The sequence below is a fragment of the Aythya ferina genome (genome assembly GCF_964211825.1).
Source record: "Aythya ferina genome assembly, chromosome: 16".
Taxonomy (NCBI): domain Eukaryota; kingdom Metazoa; phylum Chordata; class Aves; order Anseriformes; family Anatidae; genus Aythya; species Aythya ferina.
The window spans coordinates 8,756,116-8,767,749 of NC_140315.1; positions in this window are offsets into that span (position 1 = coordinate 8,756,116).

The following is an 11,634-nucleotide window of genomic DNA, read 5'->3' on the forward strand; positions in this document are numbered from 1 at the left end:
GAATCAGCTGTCACAAGCCCTTGTGTGCTGCTTCATTACCATTTCCTCACTTTCCCTACGGGATTCAAACTCCATTACTCTGTTGTCTTGATTTGTCCATTTTAAATACTCAGTATTGGCCAAGTGCTCCTAGGGGAGGTTACTCCAACTCGGTGAGTGTTTTGTTCTTAAATCTTTCTTTACATGCTTTTTTGTCCTTGAGATCTTGTATACTGTTTGACTGTGCTCTTCTCCTGCCTTGCTCTTTGTTTGCTTATATCCACAGGGGGTACTGTTTTTGCAGTTGCTATTTGGACAAATAATTTGTACGGAGTGTTTCCAGGTTTGATGAAAGATGCCTTTCGGTTTGTTGGCTCTTTGCACCAACCTGGTGACTGGTTCTGTTGCTTTGGAGCAGAAAAAGGGTTACAGTAAGTAAGCAGCAAAGGTAGCATGGAGCCTGGGGGCCTTCCTGTGTGGAAGGGAAAGAGGAGGATTAGTGCTCTGCTTTTCCTGGCTCAAAACCAGCCTGTCCCAGCAGCCTCTGTGACTCTCAGCAGACTGTCCTGGCAGTGCTCGCACTTGTTTGATGGATAGGTTAGTTTGAATGTGTCTTTGGAAATTAATTATTGGTTTTTGTTTTTGAGATTTAACAAAGCGTGTAAGAGCCAGATTCCTATAATGAACTACACTGTTAGCAACCAAGAACAGAAAATGTAATTGTCCTTCCATTGTGCTTTTTTTTTTCCTTTTTGCAAGGTTGTAATAGCAAGAGGTAATATCTTTAATTAGACCCACAAAACAGGTGGGGAAGAAATAGGCCTTTGGGGAAACTGTTGTTAGATGTGGAACAGAAGTGGTGAACTTCTGTTCTAGAAGTGGCTAAATACAGGTTGAGGTCAGGTGCTCAGAATTCACCTCTGTTACGTGAATCAATTGCATACTTGAGGGGAAGAGGGAAGCTGGCACATACAAAGCAACATATGTTGGTTGTTGGCAAGGGGAGGGGGGTCGTAAATCTGGGAGGGGAAAGAGGAAGGCTGTTATTCTTGCTGAAGTCTGCAGGAAGGAGGATATAAAAGGAAAGTTGTAACGTGTAATGGAAGAAATATTTTCTTGCCTTTATATAGCCTAAGGTGATCTGTTGCTATAATAACACTACCCCTTCTTTCCAGCTAAGACAGGTATAATAATCTGGAAGCAAAAGAGAGATTTGTGTGTGTGTGTAAATATACATTACTGCAAGTTAATGAAGTGTAAGAGGTGATGTCAGCAATGAATTAGGGTCAGGCTGAGCAGCTTCTGGTGCATTGTGAAGTAGCACTGATGTGTGAGGTATGTTGGCTTTCTGATTATGTAGAGAGTTGTCCAGCTGCCAGAGTTGTGCAAATGAGGCAAACTGGTATTGTTTCTGTCCTGTGACTTGTGCTTGCACTGCAAATTGTCTTGAAGCTTGGACTCTGCTCAGTACTGGGTGAGGCTAATCACTTAGAGATCTACAATGGCATGAGCTGACCACTGGATACCCTGAAGATGCACTGGAAACCACGTCTACGATGCAAAGCTCATTGTGGTTATATTCAACCCTGAGAGCCACCATTCCATTTTTTTCCCTTTACTCCTAGGCTCAGTAACATTAGCCAAACCAGAGTTTTGAGACTCAGTGATATTTATTCTGTTTGTGATGGCTTCTGTTCTCCTGCACCAGACTGAAGAGAGTTGCTCCTGTTTCATTGACCCTGCAAGTTCAAAGATGTGAAACCATCTAGCTGGGGTTGGAGAAAGCTGCCCTCCCGTCCCAGTGCTGTGGCACACCCTTATTTTGTTGGGAAAAGAAATGGCCTGCCAGTTAATGCTGCTTCCTTTGCCATTCGACCTCCATCTTTCCCACTGTCAGAAAGACAGATGGACCATTTCCATTGGTTTTCAGGTGGACTGCTGCTGATGGCTTCATTGTGTCACCAATGAACATCTACAGTGTAGTTTTGCAGTTTGTTTTCACGTGGGAACTATCTCACCAGTGTTTTAGCTCCTGTGACAGCAATGCTTGCAAACCTCGCACAGCACCAAGGCCATGCAGTGTTAACGCTGTGCAGACAGGTAGAGGTATTTTTGTCTGCAGTGCAAACTGAAGATGAAACCGAGCAGATGCTGAAGCTGTAGAAAACAATCACTGACACTGCATAGCTTGTTAGTACTGTGTTTTTAACAATCTGAAGTGAGCTTAGGGTTGTTTATTATTTGAAACAGCAACTCTTCCTCAGTCCTTTTTACGCTGCTTAATGGTGAGTTGAATTTGTAGTTATTTGCTGAATGGTCTCTAATGCTAACTCAAGCTTTTCTGTGTATGTCTTATTTCAGTTAAAATCTTCTATGTTTTTATTAGGCTATTTTATTGTTTGTTAGTGTTGTACCCTTATTTTTCTAATCCAAAAATAAGAAACGATAGAGACCTATTTGTCATTTGTGCCTCTAGCAATTAGCAGGAGAGAGAGATTTTTAAGTATCTTGACATACATCACCTTTGTTTGGAGCAATGTTTATTTCCGCTACTGCTCAGGTGCACCTTTGACAGCTGGACAAAGAAAATGTCAGCTGTTGTTGATGGAGCTGTTGGCACTGAGCTTCTGGAATATGGACAGAAACGAAACAGAATGTCTTGATCCCTTCCTCTGAAAAAGGAAATAACCTTCCCCTGATACTGCTGTGCTTTGTCCAGCAAAGCTATGGCAGTGGTTTATTCTGCAGCCCTGTTACTATAAAAGGGATGTGCTGTGAATGGCCATTCCTTCGTGATGTGGTCAGCTACTTCACAGCTATTTCTGCTCCCCCTCAGAGAATGTACACCTCCCATCTTCACTGCGTGCAGGCTGCTGAGCAGACTGGGAGCCTGTCCCACTGAGGTAAGTGTTGTACAGGCCACAGAGTGGAGCTGAAGTACAGCTGGGAGGATGCTCCAACCAGCATGGCCGAGCTGGAGCCTGTAATTAATACAGAGGAGTCATTGACTCTGCAGGGGCCACTTTAAGAGAGCATAAATGAGCTGCCAGGCAGCCTTACTACAAATAAATAAACTAAGTCTAAATGGGTTAATCAATAGGAGGAAAAATCCATATACACAGACTTTCAGAGCCACTGTTTTGGATTCATTGGGTGTGCTTCAGCCGGCTCTGAGGGCTTTGCACTTTCAGAAGGAGCATGCTGCTGTCAGGGCGCAGCAGTTGGTGCAGAAATGGGTCATGCAGCTGTAGCAGTGGGGCAAGGTCTGGACCTTGTGAGCCTCCAGCAGAGCTTGGCTTACGCTCCCAGCAGTGCTGGTCAGCTGCAGTTTGGAGGGCCCCAAGAATTTAAGCGAGAAGGCTGTGCTAGACTCATGGCACGTTGGTAAGCCCCTGCCATGCCTCAACTTTGGGCAGGCAAGAAGTGAGGTGGAGAAAGAATCACACAAGGGTTAATTGTTTGTCTCAAGCCCATTTGTAGGGATGTGACAGCTGTGCTGGTGGCCCAGCTGGCCATTCCCATGTCCTGCACCTCCTCCAGCAAATGGGATGTGGATCTGAAGTGCAGAGAAACTTCCCAAATTTCACATCTCCAGAGCCTTAACGCTTGAATTTTTTCCCCATCTGCTTGTGAGCCTGCAGCTCAGTCACAATGGTGTGGGTGCCCTGGAACAGTACCCTGCCTAGAGAGAGGTGCTAGTTAGCAGGGGCACTCTGCCCTACACCATCAGTGTCCCTTTGTTCATTCACCTCTTGCCAGGGTTCCTCATCTTGTAAAAGTCCCGTCTCTTTCCACCATAGCCATTAAAAGTAATTCCATATATCTAGCAGGACTTGCAAAGGATGGGTGGTGAAAAATGGGGGCAGTCAGCAGTGAGTGGGGGGGGGGTGAGGTGGGGTGCCCCAGGCCTCCTTGGGAGCAGAGGGAGAGGAGCTCTTGGCTGCAGCTGGAGATACTGAAAGCCTCTGTGCTGGGTCGGAGGCGAAGGATAGCCTTTACCTGGGGCATGTGCGGGACTTGCTAGAATGGGGGGTGGTGTTATCCTGGGCTGCAGTTTTCATCACTTACTCTCAAAACTCAATCTAGCAACGTTGAATTTATTTAGGAAGCTGAGGTTTATTTTAAAAGCAAAAGTTGCTTTTCCTTCCCAGCCCTTGTCACTATGGCTGAATTCATTAGGATGAGCAGACAGCATAAAAGTAATTACCATGATTTTTATAAAGCAAGTTTAAACCCTAATACAGATGACAAACTTCATATTTAAAGGTATTCATTATTAAAAAAAAAAAAAAAAAGAAAAGAAAAAGAACTGGTCTTTTGTTTTTAGATTCAAGACTCCCTGGTTTCTGGCTACCTGAGGAGCAGCTTTATGGGTGAGGAAGAGCAGGTGAAATACAGAAAGGCTTCATCTGGGAATCCGGGAGGAGCTGCAGTTTCACAGGAGGCTGCTGAGGTCTGGAAATGAGGGACATAGAGGATGTTGCTATCAAAAAAGCTAAGTTTGGAGAAGATATTCCCTCTCAGCATTGAAGTGCAGGCACTGTTTTGTCCTTGTTTTGGAGGTATTGCATGTTGTATGAAATCCTGTGATAAAAGAGCTGCTGCTTCTGACTGAAAGCAGAATTTACTATTCTTCAAGAAACACGGAACAAGTGCACTTGAGCAAGCAGAGATGACCGTGTTTGTTCAGAAAGGATCTCCAAGGAGAATGGATTTCCTTGAGAATCCGACCAGTTTAATCCTCTTTTGATTTTGCTATTTTTGGGGGGCAGCAGGCTTTTCATTGGTTGGTTGGTGGTGGTGGTTGTTTTTAAAGATGCTATCTTTGTTTAGATGGAGTTCTGTTAATCGTTTTTGGGAGTCTGTGTTGGGCATCCCAAGCTTACAGAAAAACAATTTTCAGTGAAGGTGAAGGACCTTTGAATGTCTCCATCTTCACAGGTTTGGCACTGGATACTGCAATTCCTGCATGCATGCTGTATGAACAATTTTATTTAGCCAGTCCGTTCTTGTGGTTTAGGTACTCAGCAGCTCTGGGTGCTCATGTGGCGAGCTAGAGACCATCCTACTCCAGCCAGTCCAAGGCATTGGTTGTACTGGCAGTTCTTCCACGGGGTGCTCCCTATCACTGGGTGCTGGTGACGTATTCTGTGTTTGTGCTGGGCTTCCTGCCACAAAGGCAACACTCGTGCTGGTGCTGAGCCTTGCATTCACATGCTCATCTGGGAAGGGACTGGCTGCTCTTGGAGCCTGCTCGCAGGAGCAACAAAAAAGACTTTGCACCAGGCTGTTCTGGGACACCCCACACTTTGGGGTTCAGCTGATCGGAGGGGAGTCCCAAGACCTTGCTGACATCGGGGGGACTCAGCTGGCAAGGGACCTGAGCCCAGGGGCACACCAAGGGGGCAAGGAGGGCCCTGGTCCCACTGCCCTTTGATGCCCACGGGCCTGCGAGCAGCAGGGACGGCCTGGTGGTCATCGTATCACTGGGGAGGGGAGGCGATGCAGGGCTGGGTGCCCTGCAAAACACGTCCTGTTTTCACTAAGTGTGGTCTCTTGTTTGATGTCCTGTTTGTTGTTTTTTTTTTTTTGTTGTTGTTGGTGTTTTTAAAAAAACAGCCACTTTAGAATTTAAAAAAAACATCACTTGAGATTCTGCTGATCATTACTGTGAGCCTTACAAACTGGTGAGAGACCTTCTGTTTGCAATCCAGCAGGGACCTGTTAAGCACATCATCCAGCGGTGGTGTGTGACCCCTTGGGGCCTCTTGTGGCTTCATTTCATTAGCAGGGGATCACCAGGGAGGGCTGTGCATGTGTAGCATTGCCAGAAGTTCACACTGCCTAAGTGTATTCGTTTAACGGGCTTACTTTCTTAATGAGACCAATAACCAGAGTGATCTAATGTTTGTTTTGGGGGCTCTCATTCCCTTTATTCCTCAGCAGAAGCAGACAGGTCAAGAGTTCTCCACGTTAGCAAGATGTTCTGCCTTCCTTTTTATCCACCATTCCATGCAAAGATTCTTTTACACTCACAAAGAAAATGTTATCTTTAATTTACATTTTTTTTCACCTCTTCCTTTGCTTCTTCAGTGACAAAGCACTCATCTGTGCTTCAAAACACCAGCCAACTTCTCTTGCCATGTCAGGGGTCCCAGTCCACTTCTAGCATGACTGACGCCTTCTGCCTCCGCTGTGCTGCAGTACTGAAAGGAAACTGCAGTTTTTGTCTTCAACAGGCTATAACCTTTTTTTTTTTTTTTTTTTTTTCCCATGTCCATCTGAGCTCACTGCACAGGTTCCCCAGGAGCTGACTGAGCAGCATGTGCAGCACACAGTTCTGGAGGTGCAGATGCTTGCAGAGCACAGCTGCCAGCCCAAGTTACCTCTGAACCTTGCTCTGGCTACTGCAGATGCCTCTCAAAACCTTCTGTCTCCCTCTTGTTGCATGGTGGGTGGGCTCAAACTTGCGTTGTTTCAGCTCTTGCAGTGAAGGATGGAGGTGCTATGGAGAGGCATACCTGGGATGAGACCTGTGGGTCTGCAAGAGCTCAGCATCCACAGCCAGCCCTCTGTTCTCTGAACACACACTGAACACACTGGTGAGCACCTGTGCAAAACAGGTGTGAAACACTCCATGAGTACAGTGAAAGTGACCCAAGGCCCTGGATGTCCTGAGATGTGGATCCTCAGCTGCTCTAGGAGCAGCAGAGGGCACTGGGGTTATATCACTGATAATGATATGTTATATCACTGATAATGATACGATATGATACCATTTTGGTTCGTGTGAGCAGCAACAAGAGACAGGAGCAGAATTCAAGGAGCCAAGCACCACAACTGGGAGAGAGCTGTGGGAAGGAGATAGGGAAGAGTAGATCCATCCTGCGACAGGATAGTTGTTTCTAGCTTAGGGCTATGGATCTGTCCATTCCTGGGGGAGGATGGGTGGGCAAAAAATGGCCTTTTCCTTTCCCCTCCACCTGGTAGAGGGATCCTGAGTTTGGTTACGCTGTCACCTTTGCTGGGGGGTGGCAATGATGGTGTTTGTTTGCCCCTCTTGTCTGGAGTCTGTGCTCCGTTGGCAGGAGGGGATCAGCTCCCCATGCCTGGGAGCATGTTTTCATTTTTGCTTCGGGTTTTGTTTTCTTAATTGGATGAAGCATTTTGACATGCAGCCACAAATTCTGTGAGCAGGCTGCTGAGGAGACTGGCATGCTCAGGGGAAGCTGGCTAACAATGCAGGGAACTGCATGAAGCTTCACTGGGGGATGCCTCATGCAAATGCATAATATGCATAATTTACTGGGACTTTAATATTAATGATCAACATAGCCTAACCCCTTGTAAAAACAATTAGCAACAAAACTGCCTCTGCAGCTGTGTAGATGTCTTGTTCTTCCAAAGGCAGCAGTGGGGCTTTTCCTCCTCTGCTCCGTTTTGCCCCTTTTTTTTTCCCTTGGAGCAGGAAAAGGAAAAAGACAACTTTTAAAAGCTCCACGCTGCTCTCCAGGGCCATCAAGGAGCTTGTCCTCTATCTCTGAAGAGGAGCACAGTCCCAAGGATTCCTTGCCCAACCTTTCCTTTCAGACATGGAGACGATTTCTCAAGTTGTGGCACTATCAAAGTTTAGGGGAGGTTGACAGTGTGGAAGGATATGGTTGGAGGGGAGGAGGCTGAGGAAAGGATAACACGCCATCTGCTTTTCAGCCTGCCTTCATACCCCAAAGGAGGCAGGCAGCCAGCCCAGGCTGTGACTCACACGCCCCTTGCAGCATATTTGTGTGTCTGTACACAAACTGCTAGAAGGGCCTGCAGAGAGCTCTGCTGTACAAAAGCAGGGTGTTGGCGTCTCCCTGTGCTCATGACAACGTTGTTCCTCTGTCAGAAGGCCTAAAGGTGAAGAACCCATGGCCTCTCAGCACTCCTGCTCTGACCTTCCCTGTCTTTTCCTTTCTGCAGATAGCATGGCCTTTTTTTTTCATTTTTTTTTGAAATTCTTGAATGGTACAATGTCGAGCAGGCCTTCCGGTTTGTGGGGCTGGGGTGCAGGAAATGCCTTCTTCTTTAATGGCTGCACTTAAGCAATCTTTCTTCCTAGAAAATGGGAGACTGAATGGAGAGCATCAACCCGTAATGCAGCTTTCCTTCTCCTGCTAATGCTCAGTCACTAGTGAGGGGGGAAGCACAGGCTCTCAGCTCCTGCCAACCAAGTGATGCACTGTCATTAAAGCTCTGAAGCAGGAAAATGCTTAGGCATATTTTTGAAGTGCCTTCCAGAGCCTGGAGGGAAATCTCACAGCTACAGCACAAGGCTGAATCCCACCAGGTGCTTGGAGGAGCTCTTCTGTTCTCTGCATGTGGGTCGAGAGCCTGTGCGCCTCTCTCCGGGCCTGGCCAGCCTGGGGATCAGGCTGGGGGCCTGCTCTGCTCACAGGGGCAGGTGGTGTCCCTGGAGCTGTGGGCAGGTGGCTGTGTGGTTCAGTCTGGCTTGTGTTTCCCTGGCAAAACTGACCGTGCAATCACAGAATCACAGAATCACAGAATTTCTAGGTTGGAAGAGACCTCAAGATCATCGAGTCCAACTTCTGACCTAACGCTAGCAGTCCCCACTAAACCATATCCCTAAGCTCTACATCTAAACGTCTTTTAAAGACCTCCAGGGATCGGGTATCTCCATTTGCCTCCTGAAGTTCTGAGACACGGTAGCGGGCACATTTGGACTGGGATGGTCCAACCTGGTGATCTTGCCGAGATGTTTTACCTTTCATTGAAAAAATGAGGACTACTATATGCCTCACACAACGGGACATCACTGGGATGTGCAGGGTCCCAGTTCCCACACCTGGTGTCTGGTGGTGATTAAACTCACTAGGTGCTGGAGACACTGCACAAGGATGGCAGACCAGCACTGGATCCGAGTGGGAGGCTCAAATACTCCTGCTCCTTCCTGCCTTTGGGGTGTGCTGCCCTGTTCCCTAACCCACAGCTCCAGCTCCCCACAAATGCCCTCACTGCTGTGGAGCAGGGCAGGAGAGGAGGGGAGCAGAGATGGGGCCAGCGGGGCACCCCCTTTCTCACTACCCCTGTGCCGATGAGGGAAGAGCAATGCTGAGCTGGAAGGCATTGCCTCTCTGCCCAGTGGCCACATTGCTTTGCTCATCTCTTCTCCTCCCTGCTGCTGCTGTCATTTGGCTGCTTTTTCTAGATGAAAAGCGGCCTTTAAAATATAGGACAAGGTCACCCTTCCCTTCTCACACAGCAATAGCAGTTCTGTGCAGCTGTGCTGTGGTGCTCAGTAACAGCAGTTTTGCAGAGGCACTGCCTGCAGGTGCCAAGTGCCTGTGGGGACGCAGAGCCAGTGGTGACACGCAGCCATCAGCAAGGGCAAGAGCCAGTGCTGCTGGGGTGCCCTGCTCCCATCCCACCACTAAGCCCATCCAGGGCAGCATTGTGCTGCTGGCCAGAGGGCTGGGGCTGGCATCCAGCCATGCCGCCGCTGTTTCAGAGCAGGCTTCTTTGCATTGCACATCCCCTACACCCCCGCCACCAGCCGTGCTTCAGCACGTGCCATCAGCTTCATGCCATGCTAAAGCCCTGCTGGCCACCTCACAGTGAAGATGCCCAGTCCTGCCCGGGTGTCTGCACAGCACTGGGACTCTGGGATGGATTCATGATTGCTCCTGGGCCAGTGTGAGCTACTGCAGGTGGAAGTTTGTTGCCTCATGAGCAGGAAATGTTGCTTGCTTGCTCCTCCTGGCACTGCCAGTGCTACTGACAGCTCTATTTGCTCAAGGTGCATCTTGGTGGAGGAAACAGCACGCCAGCAGTCCAATGAGTGTTTACAGAGCTGATGCCTTGCAGACACAGAGATGTTACCAGAGTCAGGTGGGCATGTTGTGACCAGTCATGAACAGTGTCAGAATGGGACCCATGGGTGCTGTCTGGGAGGGCTCATCAGTGTCCGGCTGTCTTGAGCCCACTTCATTGCACCTTTCTGCTCACTGCTACCAGACATTGTCCTCTGAGTCCCTAAGCCCTCTGTGGTCTGGACAGTCAGTACTCCAGCCTGCTTGACCCAAGCTGAATGTGCATGTGCATGTGCAACCACGTGCAAATGAACTTCCTTGGGAGCAGTCCAAGCCTGGAAGTCATTTGCCCTCCCTCCAAGCATAAAGAGGTTGAATATAAACAGGCTTGTTATCTCAAGGGGAAATAGGACTCAAGGACTCCCAGAAGCAAATGCAGAGCAGTGGCAGCCTGTCTTGATGTGAAGTTTCCTCATGCCTGTCCTTGATGACTTTCCAGGTGGATGCCAGTACTCCCATAGTGCTTTTAATTAATGGAGAATGAAAAACCCAATGTCCTGGCCGGCACTGTGTCTGCGCAGTGCCCAGGGCTGTGCAAGCTACTGATGGCTGTTCTGTTTCCTTGTGCAGCTGCATTCTGCCAGGATCTAGCTCTCTGATTGGAGTGCCTGAGGCCCCCAGAAGAAGGCAAGCTGCTACCCTGGGCCTGGGACCCTCCTGTTCCCCACGGTGCTGCAGTGTGCAGGGGGGAGTGATCCAGAGGTGGAAGAACGGGAGGTCAAGGGCACTGGCATGGGTGCTGTGAGCACACTTTTACACTGAGCTGTTGGCTGGGTGCCTTCTACCTGCAGATTTTCCATAGCAATCTCTTGGCAAAGAGATGCTATTGCTGGAGAGAGGTGGCCGGTTGTCAACCCAAAATAACCAGATGGTGTTGTGCCTCTGAATGTAGGACAAGGTGGACCTATAGCTCCCAGTGTTCTTGAACTGAGTTGTGTCTGAAGGCCTCCTTTCGACTCTCTGACTGTTCGTGCAAGGCTCAGACATTTTATGCCAGCTCCTCACCCAGGGCAGGACTGGCTTGGTGGATCCAAAGCACCACAAGAGCTGAGTAGATCCACGGTCACCTCATGGGTGCAGTGCTGGAGGCAGGATAGAGCTGCTACAGGGGTGTACTTGGCCTTCTGGCCAAGCTCAAAAAGCTCTTTTTGTCACAATAGCATGACAGACTATGGTTTTGTTGTCAAACTATGGTTTTGTTGCTAATATTGTTCCTAGCCTGATTCCTGAGAGATGGAGTTGCTAGTGCAGCAGACCCTGGTGCCATGTCTGCACATCCCAGAGCTCAGGGCAAAGGAGGAGGTGGGATCTAGCTCTTCTGGTGCTGGAGGTTGTACATGCCGATGACAGCACCCATCTCTTGTGCGGTCAGGTTCCTTCCTGCACGTGCAAATCAGATTTGCTGTAACAAAAATACTGGCTCTGCACATCCAGTGTGTCTGTCCCATTCGTGGACCTAGCCCTCTGAGTGGCACCAGGTGAAGCATCCAAAGGGTTGGTCTTTCTTCAGCAGGAACCTCCTGTGCCTGTCTCTTGCTGAGACTGGGAGAAAGGCCCTCTGAGCAGAGCCTGTCTTCTTTGAGTGATCACAAGAGCATTTCACTGGATCAAGTCTCTAACCCTATATTTGTTCCAATAAAACCCAATAGTATTCAGGTTTACAGAATCACAGAATCATCTAGGTTGGAAGAGACCTCCAAGATTACCTAGTCCAACCTATGACCTAACACTAACAAATCCTCTACTAAACCATATCACTAAGCTCCACATTTAAACATCTTTTAAA